Genomic DNA, 16,537 nt, shown 5'->3' on the forward strand with positions numbered 1-16,537 from the left:
TGGATGCTTTCACTTCCTGAACACCTTGCGTGGAGTGCAGATTATCCTGGTGGCTGCAGTTGCCTGTTTCTGCTGGGTCGTGAGTCTGGTGGGGTTCTCTCCCTCTCTGCTGAGGATGGCTTGGTGCTTGTGCCTGACGACTAGGTAGTGCTTCCAGCGCGGTGGGTGTTGTCCCCTTGCAGTGTTTAACACTTTTTGTGGAGTCCATCTGATTACTCATGGAGTCTTTGGAGCACATCTCCCCACCTGATTCCCTCTCTGAGGCTGCAGGGTCCTCCGAGTCCCAACCATCCATCAATGCACTGACAGTAGGCCTGGAGTCCTTTATGTCCCTGATGGAGGTGGCTTTCGGGCGACGGGCTAGCAAAAAGCACCCCCACTTTCCCCTGCCTCATCTGTCTCATCAGATCCTGAATCTGATTCGGCAGCTGCGGACGTGGGTCACCCTACTGGGTCTGTGACCAAGCTCCCGGAATCCTCAGATAATGAGGATGATTCCTCCACATATGCAAACGCGCACGAAAAGGCGCTGGTGGAAGCCATGATTGTATCTGTGAGTGAGACCTTGAAGATGGAGGACGCAGCTGTGAAGGAGGCGCAGGTTCCTTTTGGCACTCACAAGCCATCTAGAGCGGCAAAGGCGTTTCTTTTTCCCCGCCTATTTTGACAGAATTGTTGCTTAAGAGTGGGGACAACCAAAGCGTCCCCCTGGGGTCCCCAAGCGATTTACTAGGCGTTAACCCTATGAGGAGTCCCTTATTAAGCAGTGGGCTGTTCCACCGGTGGTGGACCCTCCGGTTTCCAGATTGAACAAGGCAACCATGATTCCGGTTGCATAGTCCCCGGATTTTAAGGATCCGACTGACAGGAAGGCAGAGGCTGTGGCCCGCAATATGTACACTTTGGCTGGTTCGGCACTGAGGACGGTTTTCACCTTTGCCCTGGTGTCGCAAACTCTGACCGAGTGAGGTCAGCTTTTACGTTATGACCTGGAGGGAGAACAGCTCCCTCCTGCCTTTGCTGAGCTGGTCCAGAGGCTGCAGTTTATCTGTGATGCCTTTTCGGAATGCGGCTCACTTCGTGGCTCGGCTCTTCTTCTTTTTCGGCAGTGGTTCTTTGGCATTTCTTTTGGCTCAAATGCTGGCCTGCAGACCAGACTTCTAAAAAGGCCTTGACTGATCTACCCTTCAAGGAGATCGCCTATTTTGGAGCTACCCTGGGTGACATTAAAGGTTCATGGGGGGGGAAGAGTACCTTAGAGCAAGGAACTTCGTCGTTGACGTGGGCCCTCCTTGGCTCATAGGAAGTTTTTTTTTCATCCCTCAGAGTCAACTGACAAGGGCTCGAAGCCTTTCAGGGCCGCCTCTGGAGGATCCAAAGGAACCTGGTCTTGCAAGCCCAGAGCGGGCTTCTCCGACAAGGCTCCTTCAGCATGAAGGTGCGTCCCTCACCCGTATCGGGGATGGGGGGGGGGGGTGTCTTCGCTGGTTTCCGGACCCGTGGACTTCCTTGGTACAAGACCAGTGGGTCCACAAAGTGCGCGCTCACCCGTATCGGGGGTGGGGGTGGATTTCCTCTCCTCTATCAACATCGAGGATGCTTGCCTTTACATTCCGATATGTGCCGGTCACCAGCGCTTCCTCCGCTTTGCCGTGGGAGAGGAGCATTATCAGTTTGTGGCGTTACCCTTTGGTGTCTCGCCTCTGCTCTTCAAGTCTTCACAAAAGTGTTACCACCGGTGCTTGCTTTGTTAAGCCAATAGATAGGCGATCGTGGAACTGGCTACTGGGAAAACCTGGAGATTACCAAATGAACTCTGAGGGAGTTTTCAGAAGTCCCTCCTGGGTCCGTCCACAAAGCTGGACTATCTTGGTCTGACTCTGGACTTGGCCTTAGTCATAGTGCTCCTTCCTCTGGAAAAACTCCAGAAATTGCAGGCTGCAATTTGTCTCCTGCTGTCCAGCAGATGGTCATCCCTTCGGACTTGCATGCAGGGGCTGGGCCTGATGGTGTCGACCTTCGAGGCGGTTCTGTTTGCACAGTTCCATATGAGGTTCCTGCATTCTGGCCAAATGGGACTCCGCAGTCTCTGGACAATCTGATCCGACTGAGACGGGGAACGAAGGACCGGAGGTGTTTCATCAGTTGTGTCTCCAGGTGGGGCATCCCCAAGGTGGACCTGTTGGCGTCTCGGTTCAACATAGAGGTTTGTGGCTCGGTTACGGGATCCTCTGGCGGACGCCACAGACGCGCTGGTGGCCCCTGGGGTCAGTATTGTCTGATTTACGCCTTCCCTACTCTCAAGCTTCTGCCAAGACTTCTACGCAAGATCGAGGCAGAAGGGGTTCCGGTCATCTCAGTGGCTCCAGACTGGCCTTGGCATGCTTGGTACGCCGATCTTGTGCAGCTGGTCGCTGACGTTCCTTGGAAGCTTCCTCTCAGAGAGGATCTGCTGTCCCAAGGACCAATCTTCCATCCTGCTTTACAGTCGCTTTCTTTGACGGCTTGGGTGTTGAACTCCAGGTGCTGAAGGATAGAGGTTTATCTGAGTCGGTGATTCCTGCTCTGTTAAAAGCTAGGAAATTCTTTCTAGGAAGATCTACCATCGTACATGGAATACGTACATTGCGTGGTGTTAGTCTCTTGAGGTTCATCCTCGCTCCTTCTCAGTTTCTCGGATCTTGACTTTCCTTCAAGGGGGGGTTGATCAAATTTTGGCCTTCTGTACCATCAAGGGCCAGGTGTCAGCTTTGGCGGTCGTCTTCCAACAATTCTTGGCCACACACTCCCTGGTGCGTACCTTTCTTCAGGAAGACCGATATTTGGTTCCTCCAGTGCAGTCTCCGTTGCCACCTTGGGCCTCAATTTGGTGCTTTTGGTCCTCCAGAAGCCTCCCTTTGAGAATCTTTGGGAGATTCCCTTGCTTACTGGTGGCTAATACCTCTGCGTGCAGGGTGTCGGAACTGGCGGCGTTATCCTGTCATTCACCTTACCTGATGATTCACAGAGATATGGTGGTTCTTCGCTCCTGTCCGTCATTCCTCCGAAAGGTTGTCTTTGATTTTCATTTGAATGAAGAAATTGTGTTGCCTTCCCTGTTTTCCAGGCCTAAACATCTGAAGAAATCGCCTTCCATGCCTTGGATGTGGTCTGGGCAATTTGTGTGTATCTGGCAGCTACGGAGTCTTTTTCCGGAAGTCAGACTCACTATTTGTGCTCACGGATGGGCCTTGGAAAGGGTTGTCCACTTCCTCTCCGACCATTTCCAAATAGATCAGGCAGATGGTGATTCTGGCCTATTCCATCGGATGGAAGGTTCCTCCTTTCCTTGTTAAAGCGCACTCTACTTGGGCACTTAGTGCCTCCTGGGCCTTCAGGCATCAGCGACGCAGTTTTGCATGGTGGCCACCCGGTCGGCGGTGCACACTTTCACCAAGTTTTATAAAGTGGATGTGTTGGCATCTAAAGATGCTTCTTTTGGCTGCAAGGTTTTGCAGGCTGCTGTTTAGGGGACCTGATCCTCTTCGAGGGTGTATTGTTTTATTCAGGTGGACTCCAGTTGTTTTGTTTGACCGTAAAATCCATTTCTCTGATGTTCATTGACAACACACAGCACCCACCCCTCAGTGGAGTTGTAATTCTTCTGACACTGCTTGTAACTAAGCTGAATAACTATAGCAGAGCCAGGGAGTATACCCCCTGGGACTGCCCATAGGCGAGCCAAATTATTTTTCTGCCTAGTGTCCTACTCCTGTAGGGGCAGTATAAACCAATGGTTATGAAAATCAGGAGCTGTGTCCGTCAATGAACATCAGAGAAATGGATTTTACAGTAAGTCAAAAATCCCATTTTTCTTTCGTTCATTAATGGACACAGCTCCATATCATCTTTGACCCTTGGGTTTATGCTGCTCTCCATAGGAGTAGGACACTAGGCTATAGGTTTTCAGTTTTTTTTCTGCCTAGTCAGGAGTAAGGACCTAGTTCCTTGCTGGGATCTCCTAGTCCTGGCATTTTTTTCCTTTTTAACCTGAATTTTTTTAATTTTGTTTTTCTGAACTACAATCATGTCTGTTCCAGATGTCTGTTGCAATCAACTGCTGGACTGGGCGATGCACTGGATATCCTAGAACCTTATGGTCTTCCCGGTTAGGCCAGCGAGCGCGACCCAACCGCAGCTCTGCACTAGGTTGGCCGCAACATAGCCCCACTGGGCAGGGACTGGCTGGAGAGTTAAACGTCTAGCGAGGACGCATAGCTCCTGTCACGACCTGTGTCGCAGCGTACCTCTGGCCGGCAGCACTCCCATTCCATTCTAAGATGGTGCGATGGTCTGCCCAGAGTGGTGCCTGATTGGTTCCAAGGTGTAGTCAGTAGTGTCCCCCCCTCCTCTCTCCTCTGGTGAATTCTCAGCGTGGATGTGGCCGCCCCCCCCCAGGTTGGTAGACCCTGTATGTGTCCTTCCCAAATGGTGCCCCCCCCCCCCTAGTGGGTTCCCCCTGCACAAACACCGTCTCTCTCCCCCCCCCCCCCCCCCCCCCCCCCTGGGGTGCCCAAACTATTTACATGTTGGGGTGTAAGGTGGTGATGGGGCTGGAGGGGGGGTGTGTGTCGCCGGCTGCTCAGTGATTTTCTTTGAGATCTGTCCCGGTGGGTGTCCCAGCCAGGCCCACCCTTGCTGGCTGCATGTGCCTGCTATTGATCTCGACTGCTTTAGGGTCGCTGGCTTTAACGGCTTGGCTATTGAAAGCCAGGTACTGAGGGACAGAGGGTTGTCGGATTTGGTAATTCCTACACTGTTGAAAGCTAAGGAAACCGACTTCTAGGAAAATTTATCAAATTTTAAGGGCTTACATTATTTGGTGTGAGTCTCGGGGAGGAGGTGTCCCCCCTTTCCCCTCCCTCCCCCCCTCCCTTTCCTCCCCCCCCCCTTTCCTATCCTCCCCCCCCCTTTCCTATCCTTCCCCCCCCCCTTTCCTATCCCCCCCCTTTCCTATCCTCCCCCCCCCCTTTCCTATCCTTCCCCCCCCCCCCTTTCCTATCCCCCCCTTTCCTATCCTCCCCCCCCCTTTCCTATCCTCCCCCCCCTTTCCTATCCTCCCCCCTTTCCTATCCCCCCCCCTTTCCTATCCTCCCCCCCCCCTTTCCTATCCTCCCCCCCCCCTTTCCTATCCTCCCCCCCTTTCCTATCCTCCCCCCCCTTTCCTATCCTCCCCCCCTTTCCTATCCTCCCCCCTTTCCTATCCTCCCCCCCTTTCCTATCCTCCCCCCCCCCTTTCCTCTCCTTCCCCCCCCCTTTCCTCTCCTTCCCCCCCCCCTTTCCTCTCCTTCCCCCCCCTTTCCTCTCCTTCCCCCCCCCTTTCCTCTCCTTCCCCCCCCTTTCCTCTCCTTCCCCCCCCTTTCCTCTCCTTCCCCCCCCCTTTCCTCTCCTCCCCCCCCCTTTCCTCTCCTCCCCCCCCCCTTTCCTCTCCTCCCCCCCCCTTTCCTCTCCTCCCCCCCCTTTCCTCTCCTCCCCCCCCCCTTTCCTCTCCTCCCCCCCCCCCCCTTTCCTCTCCTCCCCCCCCCCCTTTCCTCTCCTCCCCCCCCCCTTTCCTATCCTCCCCCCCCCCTTTCCTATCCTCCCCCCCCCCCTTTCCTATCCTCCCCCTCCCCCCCTTTCCTCTCCTTCCCCTCCCCCCCTTTCCTCTCCTTCCCCCCCCCCCTTTCCTCTCCTCTCCCCCCCCCTTTCCTCTCCTCCCCCCCCCCCCTTTCCTCTCCTCCCCCCCCTTTCCTCTCCTCCCCCCCCCCCTTTCCTATCCCCCCCCCCTTTCCTATCCTCCCCCCCCCCTTTCCTATCCTTCCCCTCCCCCCCTTTCCTCTCCTTCCCCTCCCCCCCTTTCCTCTCCTTCCCCCCCCCTTTCCTCTCCTTCCCTCTCCCCCCCCCTTTCCTCTCCTCTCCCTTCCCCCCCTTCCTCTCCTCTCCCCCCCCCCCCCTCTTTCCTCTCCTCTCCCTCCCCCCCTTTCCTCTCCTTCCCCCCCCCCCCTTTCCTCTCCTCTCCTCCCCCCCCCCCCCTTTCCTCTCCTTCCCCCCCCCCCCCTTCCTCTCCTCTCCTCTCCCCCCCTTTCCTATCCTCCCCCCCCCCCCTTTCCTATCCTCCCCCCCCCTTTCCTATCCTCCCCCCCCCCCTTTCCTATCCCCCCCCTTTCCTCTCCTTCCCCCTCCCCCCTTTCCTCTCCTTCCCCTCCCCCCCTTTCCTCTCCTTCCCCCCCCCCCTTTCCTCTCCTCTCCCCCCCCTTTCCTCTCCTCTCCCTCCCCCCCCCTTCCTCTCCTCTCCCCCCCCCCCCCCCCTTTCCTCTCCTCTCCCTCCCCCCCCCTTTCCTCTCCTCTCCCTCCCCCCCCCTTTCCTCTCCTCTCCCCCCCCCCCCCTTTCCTCTCCTCACCCTCCCCCCCCCCTTTCCTCTCCTCTCCTCTCCTCTTCCCCCCCCCCTTTCCTCTCCTCTCCTCTTCCCCCCCCCCTTTCCTCTCCTCTCCTCTTCCCCCCCCTTTCCTCTCCTCTCCCCCCCCCTTTCCTCTCCTCTCCTCTCCCCCCCTTTCCTATCCTCCCCCCCCCCCCCTTTCCTATCCTCCCCCCCCCTTTCCTATCCTCCCCCCCCTTTCCTATCCCCCCCTTTCCTCTCCTTCCCCTCCCCCCCTTTCCTCTCCTTCCCCTCCCCCCCTTTCCTCTCCTTCCCCTCCCCCCCTTTCCTCTCCTTCCCCCCCCCCTTTCCTCTCCTCTCCCCCCCCTTTCCTCTCCTCTCCCCCCCCCCCCCCTTTCCTCTCCTCTCCCCCCCCCCCTTTCCTCTCCTCTCCCTCCCCCCCCCTTTCCTCTCCTCTCCCTCCCCCCCCTTTCCTCTCCTCTCCCTCCCCCCCCCTTTCCTCTCCTCACCCTCCCCCCCCTTTCCTCTCCTCTCCTCTCCTCTTCCCCCCCCCCCTTTCCTCTCCTCTCCTCTTCCCCCCCCCCTTTCCTCTCCTCTCCTCTTCCCCCCCCTTTCCTCTCCCTCTCCCCCCCCCCCTTTCCTCTCCTCTCCTCTCCCCCCCCTTTCCTCTCCTCTCCCCCCCCCCCTTTCCTTTCAGCATTTGGCCCTGGACACCATCGCCTTCTTCCAACGCACGTTGCCCACAAATTCCTTGGTTCACACTTTTGTTCAGGGGGTACGCCATCTGGCTCCTCGGGTAAGGTCCCCGGTACCTCAATGGGACCTCAATTTGGCACTGTCGGTTCTTCCAAAACCACCTTTTGAAAATGGTCGTAAAATTCCTCTGCTTACTTTGTCGCAGAAGGTAGCCTTTTTGGTGGCAATTACTTTTGCACGCGGGGTTCCAGATTTGGCTGCATTGTCGTGTCGTTCGCCTTACCTGGTGGTTCATGGGGACAAAGTGGTGCTACGTCTCTGCCAGTAGTTCCTTCCTAAGATCATCTCTGGTTTCAATTTAAGTGAAGACATTGTGTTGCCTTTCTTGTGTCCTAAGCCTAAGCATCCTAGAGAGATTACCTTACATTCCCTGGATGTGGTTCAGGCAATCAAGATGTACCTGGCGGCGACTGAGTCGATTCGGAAATCGGATTCCTTGTTTGTCCATACGGATGGGTCTCGTAAGGGTCAGACCGCATCTGCTGCGACCATTTCCAGATGGATCAGGCAGACGGTGGTGCAGGCCTATTCTATCAAGGGTCAAGTTCCTCTTTTCCCTGTTAAGGCGCATTCTACGAGGGCGCTTGTTGCCTCCTGGGCCTTCCATTATCAGGCGGTCCAGGTTTGCAAGGCGGCCACCTGGTCGTGTCTGCACACATTCACAACGTTTTGCAAGGTGGATATACTTGCATCTGCGAATGCTGCTTTTGGCTGCAAAGTTTTGGAGGCTGCTGTTGCAGAGGCTCCTGCCTCTTGAGGGTGTTTTTTTTTTTTTTTTTTTCCTGATAGGTGAGCTCCAATTGTTCCTGCTTTAACTGGTTGGCTATGTTTACCCCTTTTGGGAAATTTTATTGCTGTTTTTTTTTTTTTCCCACCCTTGATGTTAACATTTGGACGTCCCAAGGGTCAAAGAAGATAGGGAGCTGTGTCCGTCAATGAACGAAAGAGAAAACTGGATTTTTGTGTTATTGTACAATCCTTTTCTCTGATGTTTAACGGACACATCACCCACCCCTCTGTTAAGTTGGGTTATGTATTCTTCTGACCCTGCTTGTTACAAAACTGAAGTCCTAACGCAGGAAGGGGGAGTATACCCCCTGGGACTGCCCTATGGCAGTAGTAGATTTTTTTTTTTTACGCCTAGTGTCCTACTCCTATGGAGAGCAGCATAACCCAAGGGCCAAAGAAGATATGGAGCGGTGTCCGTCAATCAACATCAGAGAAAAGGATTTTACGGTAAGTCAAAAATCCAATTTTTGCTCCTCTAATATTTTTTGTATGGCACCCTAATTTAAGTTGAACCTCTGTGAATAAATGGAAAGCTGTGTACCTATTAACCTATTTTTTTTTTTTTTTTTTAAACCTATGGGCTTTTAGACCTGTTTTTTTTAAACCTATGGGCTTTTAGACCTGTAAAATAGGCATTTGTTGCAGTGAGCATAAACGAGTATGTATAGCCAAAGCTAAAACTTTTTTTGGTTTTTGTTTTGGTCTGTGTACCATTGGGAAAATTTACCATTTTCCTACCAATTTCTAACCTCTTGTTCTGGGGTTAACTAAAAATTTTAGATTTCCCCTCACATTGAACAGTAAAAACTTGACTGAGGATCTAACTCTTCCCTCTTTTTGGCTGGATATACACATTAGAGGATAAGTTCACCTTTCATACAAAATAATAAAAGGACATCTGTTTGCAAGTAAAAAAAGTGAATTTATTTTTACACCGGATCCTGGCAATGCGCTTGTGATCTACTCATCATGGGTGCTATGCTGTACAGGCTCCAGTGTAAAAATGAATGAGTGCACATTTTTCACCTGCAAAAAAAGTGCCCATGTATTTTGTATGAAAGGTAAACTTATCCTCTAAAGTGTTATCTCCAGCCAAATGGAGGGAAAGGTTAGATCCTCAGTCAATTTTTTACTGTTCTGTCCACATTTTCCATGGTGACCATTTTCACTGAGAAACAAAGTGAAGGGAGATCTAAAATTTTTCACAAGTTGACCCCTGAACAAGAGGTAAGAGAGAACTAAAGTTAATTGAGAACTACAAGTCGTCAGCCCTGGTGGCGGACAGTACTTGAAGTTCATTCATTCACAGAACCCTGTGAATGAACGACACAGCCGTGTGGGAGGAGCCCCGCACCGCTGTGCTGGTTTTGTGACTGCAGGTGTGGGAAGAGAATACCTGCCTGCTGTCGTAGTGAGGGATAGCAGGCAGGAGCTGGAACACCCTAAATGTGTGAAGCATGTAACATGTTCCAAAGGGGAACTTGGCCTTTAATGCATGCCATAGGAAAGCTGGGGATACTGTACTTCCCAAACCTTAGGTATCTGGATCATACACCCAGAAATAGGGGACGGCTGAAGAGACTACTACAGTTTTTTTTAAATGGGAAAATCTACTAGAAGGGGCTTGATACCTCCTGTTGACATTCATATTTGAGTCCTATTCAGCAGGGTTGAAAAAAAATTTGATAAAGGGAGCACATACAGTAGCAAAAACCCAACAGAAGTTTTAACCTTGCTCTACTATATTCAGAATTCTTAATCTATAAACTTGTGTGCTTAAGGACCAGATAGAAACTGCAGTTACTGTCATTTGATGCTGACAAATGTGTAATGCAGCAAATCACTGAGTTTTTACATTAAACAGGAAAAAATAGTGTTGGTCATCACGTGTAAATAAGAGTGGTTCTGAAGGTTAAATTTTTTTTTTTTTCTGCATTAAGGTAAGAATAACCTCTCTGCAGCCCCCCCTATAATTGCTTTAGCCTGATCTTGATCCAGTGTTGTGAATGAGAGCAGCGCCTCTCTTGGCGCTCTCTCACTAGACAGAGAGGCAGAAGCAGGAACCAATGGCTTCTTCCAATCACAGAGCAGGGTGCGGGGCGGAGCCACGCTCTGTGTGCCAATTGACACAGCATGGATCAGGAGCGAGCCTATAACAAGCAATTTGCTATAGGGCAGGAGGGAGGAGCCAGGAGGGCCAGCAATAGACCACATGAGCAGGTAAGTATAACATGTTTGTTATTAAAAATATTTTGGAATCACTTAAGGCTTATGAGTAAGTTTTTTTCATTTTATTTAACCACTTGCCGCCCGCCCACCGTCAAATGCCGGCTGAGCGGTGCGGCCATTGTTTCTGGGCCGACGTCATATGACGGCGGCCCATTCAGCCAGGGCACTGTCGGTGGCGGCGTGTCCCCGAGACCCAGCGCGTCACCGGCAGGGGGGAAACAGCCAATGGGCATAGCTGTTTCCCACGTGATCGGCTGTGATGTAATCACACAGCCGATCACAAAAGTGTAGCCCAGGAGAAGACCGCGCATGCGCAATCGGGAGCGCGCTGCGCGGTCATGTCGGTGGCTCTGTGTTCCCTAGGAACACAGCTAGTCACTGGCAGTAGAATACAGCCACTGAGAGTGGCTGTTTACTATGTGATCGGCTGTGACTCCATTCACAGCCGTTCACAAATGTAAATACAGAGCATTAACTCACTGTTATTAGCTCTTCTCCCCTCACACACTGTTTCCAGTGTGAGGAGAGCAGAGCCAGAAACAGTGAGTTACTGCTCTGTGTACCTGTCAAAGCACAAGCACCTGTCCCCACACAGTCCTCAGCCCCCCCCCCCCCCAATTGCACCTGTCACCCAACAGTCACCTCATCAGTGCCCATAAACTGCACCTGTCACCAGAGACTGCCATCAGTATCGCCGTGCACCATCGCCCATCACTTGTCACCCCATCAGTCGTCGTCCCCTGTGACCCCATCAGTCGTCGTCCCCTGTGACCCCATCAGTCGTCGTCCCCTGTGACCCCATCAGTCGTCGTCCCCTGTGACCCCATCAGTCGTCGTCCCCTGTGACCCCATCAGTGACCTGCCACCCATCAGTGATCATCCGCAGTCAACCGTCGCCCGTCGCACAGCCCATCACAGCCAGCATGTCAAAAAGGATGTACAGGAGCGAGGAGGCCCTTCAGGTCCTCTCCATGACTGATAAGAGCATCGGGGAGCTCTCATCGGTATCCGAATCCAATTTCGGATCCGAATTTGAAATCGCTAATAGTAGCGGATCGGAGATGGACTCGGAGGAAGAATGGATCCCTCCTAAAAGGGCATGGCGCTCTGGAAACCAGGCAGCCACAAGGGATACACCCCAGGATCCTATGCCCAGGCCCAGTACCAGCACTGCCACCAGCGATACGCCCCAGGAGCGAATGCCCAGGCCCTGCACTAGTGCTGCGGTATCACTCCCAATTTCAAATGCCCCACTACCAGCACTGGAGTGTCACATCCTCCAAGAGCCAGGGCCACTACCTACCTCCCAGATGCTCTTGCCAACCCAAGATGGCTGCCCTCCAACTCGGGATCAGCAAGTACTCCCCCTTTCACCGCACAGTAGAGCTGCACGATTAATCGTATGAAAATCGCGATCTCGATTCACCCCCCCTGACGATCTAAACCTGACATATTCTCGATTCTTTGCATAGCTGAGGGAGCAGAGAAAACAGCTGTGGAAAACTCCCAGTAACTATAAACAAAATGATTACATTGTATCTTTCCTCCCGCAAACGCCTATCAGCATTATGGCTCCATGCACACAGGGTGTCATAAAAACGTGCTCCAAAGCTGTTTACATAACGCCGGGAAACAGCAGCTGTAAAAACTGCAAAAGAGCAGAAGACCCTCGGAGAGGAGAAGACCCCCGGAGAGGACAAGAGCCGGATGAAGATTTTTAATAAATTTTCCAAAACGTCTCCTGTCGTTATTTCCATACACTGCCTTTTATGGGGTGAATGAGTAGGGGTACAGTGTACCCCATACCCATTCACATAGGGAGGGGGTCCGGGATCGGGGGCCACCTTGTTAAAAGGGACTTCCAGATTCCGATGAGCCCCCTGCCCGCAGACCCCCACAACCACCGGCCAGGGTTGTGGGGATGAGGCCCTTGTCCTCATCAACATGGGGGCAAGGTGCTTTGAGGTGCGGGGTGCAGAGCCCCCCCTGCCCCAAAGCACCCACACCCCCCCCATGTTGAGGGCGTGTGGCCTGGTATGATCCAGGGGGGGTGGGGCCGCTCGCTCGTCCCCTCCCCTTTCCTGGCATACCTTACTGCATGCTCGGATAAGGGTCTGGTATGGATTTTGGGGGGGACCCCACGCCGTTTTTTCGGCGCGGGGCTACCCTCAAATTCCATACCAGATCCGAAGGGCCTGGTTTGGAACCTGGGGGGGAACCCCACGCCGTTTTTTTCCCCATTTTGGCGTGGAGTTCCCCCTCAAGATTCTCACAGTGCAGGTCGCACCGCAAGTCGGATCACCCTGATCCGACCTGCGGTGTGACTTCCATTCAAATCAATAGGGAACCATTGATTTTGAATGGAAGAAAAAAAACGTATAACGTGGCTTAACGCACGTTAAGCAACGTTATGGAGCCTTTAGCAGCGTCAGACGTTTTTTGCAGCTTGACGCTGGAGCTCCTGAACCCACAGTTCCTGGGTTTTTTTTGGAGCTGTAAAACGCCTATGCCACTTGGAGCTTCTAAAAGCTCTATGTGTGCAGAAGGCCATAGAATAACATGGATGGGCGTTCTGCAGCTGCAAAAAAAAAACGTCTGACGCTGCTAACAGCAGCTGTAAAAACGTCCAGTGTGCATGAGGCCTAAAGTCTCCCAGTAACTATAAACAAAATGATTACATTGTATCTTTTCTTTCCCTCTGCCAGGGAGAAAGGAAGTTTAACCTCTTAAAGACTAGACCTTTATCTGACACTTGTTGCTTGCAAGTTAAAATCAGTTTTTTTGCTAGAAAAGTACTTAGAACCCCCAAACATTTTATATATTTTTTTAGCAGAGACCCTACAGAATAAAATGGCGATTGTTGTAATATTTTATGTCACACTGTATTTGCGCAGCAGTCTTTCAAACGCAATTAATAAACTTTAATGAATAAAAAAAAAAACGTAACAGTAAAGTTATCCCAATTTTTTTTTTGTTACACAGAGAATCGTGAGAGAATCGATCTTTATTCCAAGCTAAAAAATCGTGATTCTCATTTTGGCCAGAATCGTGCAGCTCTACCGCACAGCCAGGTGTGCAGGCCAATACCGAAAATTTTGCATTAATTGATTTTCTCCATTCATTTTTGCCAAAAAATTTTCTGCAATTCATCGTGGACCAAACAAATCTCTATGCCCAGCAGTTTATTGTAAACAACCCCCAATCATCCTATTCCCGTACACTTTCCTTTTTATAGAATGTATTTTGTAGTGTAATTCTTGGTATGTACATGCTATGTTTTAGAAATATGAGGGGCCTTCAAAAATGATAAGTTGTCAGGAATATTTTATGTTCTCAGAATGCCTGACGGTTCTACTTGATTGTTGGGCCTCTGTATGTGGTCAGGTTATGTAAAAGTCTCACACCTGTGGTATTGCCATACTTAGGAGGAGTAGCAGAATGTATTTTGGGGTGCAATTTTTGCTATATACATGCAACCACTTACCGACATCTTAACGACTATATACGTCGGCCATTTAAAGCTAAATACTGGGGTTTTGGCAGCAGATAGCTGCCATAACCCCTGTATTTTTTTTAAATGGCGGGCGGTTGGCTTTCAGATAAGGGTTGTGCCAGTGGCGGATCCGCCGCGGAATTACCTTTTACGGTGCAGGGGAAGAGATGCCCCCCCCTCCCGCTGCGTCCCAGACGTTTTCCCAGCTTACCGGACCCGCCTGCAGCGGGGAAAACTATCCGGTCCCAGATCCTCAGAGACAGGAAGTCGAGTGAGGGCAAGATGGCACTCACTCCACTCTATGGTCTTGGAGGACCGGAGCTACGTCAAGTCATTGCCTAGCAACCGGTTTAAAGGGCCGTTTTTTTGTTCTTTTTCAACATTTTTTTTTTTCTTTTTTTAGTGTAGTTGTGAGGTGTGAGGTCTTTTTGACCCCAGATCTCACAATAAAGAGGACCTGTCATGCCCATTTCTATTACAAGGGATGTTTACATTCCTTGTAATAGGAATAAAAATGATCAAAACATTTTTTTTTTTTTTTAAAACTGTGTAAAAATTTATAAATAAAATAAATAGGAAAAAAAAAATTAAAGCGCCCTGTCCCCGTTAGCTCGCGCGCAGAAGCGAACGCATACGCAAGTCCCGCCCACATATGTAAATGGTGTTCAAACCACACATGTGAGGTATCGCCGCGATCGTTACAGCGAGAGCAATAATTTGAGCCCTAGACCTCCTCTGTAACTCTAAGCTGGTAACCTGTAGAAATTGTTTAAATGTTGCCTATGGGGATTTTCAAGTAACAATGTTTGGCGCCATTCCGCAAGCGTGCGCAATTTTGAAGCATGACATGTTGGTTATCTAATTACTCGACGTAACATTATCTTTCACATTATGGAAAACAAATTGGGCTAAATTTTACTGTTTTCTTAATTCAAAAAAGTGAATTTTTTTCAAAAAAATTGCATTTGGAAGACTGCTGCGCAAATACTGTGTGATAAAAAATATTGCAGCGATCTCCATATTATTCTCTAGGGTCTCTGCTAAAAAAAAAAATATATAATGTTTGGGGGTTCTAAGTAGTTTTCTAGCAAAAAAATTATTTTAGCTTGTAAACACCAAGTGCCAAAAATAGGCCCAGTCTTAAAGTGGATAAATGGACAACTTTGTGTAAAGTGCTACTTGGATGTTGGGCCTCTGTATGTGGCCAGGCTGTATAAAAGTGTTACACATGGGGTATCGCCATACTCAGGAGGAATAGCAGAATGTATTTTGGGGTGCAATTTTTGCTATGTACATGCTATGTGTTAGAAATATTGCATAAATGGACAGCTTTGTGTAAAAAAAAAATGCGTTTTCATTTTCTTTCCACATTTTTCAAAAACTTGTGGGAAAAAAATGACATATTCAAAAGACTCATTATGCCTCAAAAATTATACGTTGGGCTGTTTTCTTTACAAAATGGGGTCATCTTATGGGGGTTTCCATTGTCCTGGTGCTCCAGGGCCTTCAAAAGTGCGATAGGTTGTCAGGAAATTATGTGTAATTTGTGCTCCTAGAATGCCGGACGGTGCTACTTGGATGTTAGGCCTCTGTATGTGGCTATGCTGTGAAAAAGTCTCACATGTGGTATTGACATACTCAGGAGGAGTAGTAGAATGTGTTTTGGGGTTTAATTGCAAGTATACATATGCTGTGTGAGAGAAATAACCTGTTAATTCCTCAATTTGTAAAAAAAAAAAAAAAAAAAAAAATCTTCATATTGCAAAGAATTGTGGGAAAAAATTACAACTTCAAAAAAATCACCATGCCCCTTATTAAATACCTTTTGAATGTCTACTTTCCAAAAAGGAGTCATTTGGGGGGGGTATTTGTACTTTCCTGACTTTTTAGTGTCTCAAGAAATGAGATAGGCCTTCAGTACATCAGGTGTGATCAATTTTCAATGATTAGCGCCATAACTTGTGGACTCTATAACTTTCACAAAGACTAAATAATATACACTTATTTGGCTTATTTTTACCAAAGATAAGTAGCAGTATAAATGTTGGCCAAAATTTGTGAAGAAAAATTACTAATTTGCGAAATTTTATGACAAACAGAAAAATGCGTTTTTTCACAATATTTTCAGTCTCTTTTTATTTATAGCACAAAAAATGAAAAACCCAGTAGTGATTAATTACCATCAAAAGAAAGCTCTATTTGTGTGAAAAAAAGGACACAAATTATTTTATGGGTACAGTGTTGCATGAGTAATTGTCATTCAAAGTGTGAGAGCGCTGAAAGACGAAAATCGGTCTGGGCAGGAAGGGGGTGGCTGGCAAGTGGTTAATTATAACATTTCTATCTATTTTTTTTTTTTGTTTATTTTTGGGGTGTTGACTGTGCTAATTAACATGTAATGCATGTTTTGTGGTTTAACCTTGCACATCTGTAATCCATTTCTAAAGATGACCTTGGGAGTTGTTTGTTTTCATACCAATTGGCAGTCACATTGGGGAATTGTAATGTTTAGATCTTGCTTAACAGGTGTAGGCAACCTTGACTCTCCAGCTGTTTTGGAACGACAAGTTCCATGATGTATTGCAAGACTGACAGTCACAGACATGACTCCCAAACAGCATGAGAGTCGAGGTTGCCAATGCCTACTATATATAAAAACTATATATAAAAAGAAAAAAAAAACTGTAGGAATCAAAGGTATTTGTAAGGCTGGGCTCACACCAGTGCACTCTGTGTAGTTTTTACTGCGCGTTGTACATGCGGTTTTAGATTGTGCATTTTTATGAAAGAACATTGAAGTCCTGCAAGTTTGATGCGCTTTCAGAAAATGCACGATCTAATATGAAGAAAGTAGAAAATGCGTCACCGTCTTGAC

At 49.6% G+C, this 16,537-nt stretch overlaps 1 protein-coding gene across 3 annotated transcripts in view; it reads left to right on the top strand.

Moving 5' to 3' along the window:
* Window positions 1–16,537, top strand: part of PPP4R1 (protein phosphatase 4 regulatory subunit 1) — a 180,903-nt gene that overhangs the window by 62,479 nt on the left and 101,887 nt on the right. The window lies entirely within an intron of this gene.

Source organism: Pelophylax lessonae (genome assembly GCF_965119305.1).
Source record: "Pelophylax lessonae genome assembly, chromosome: 5".
NCBI lineage: Eukaryota > Metazoa > Chordata > Amphibia > Anura > Ranidae > Pelophylax > Pelophylax lessonae.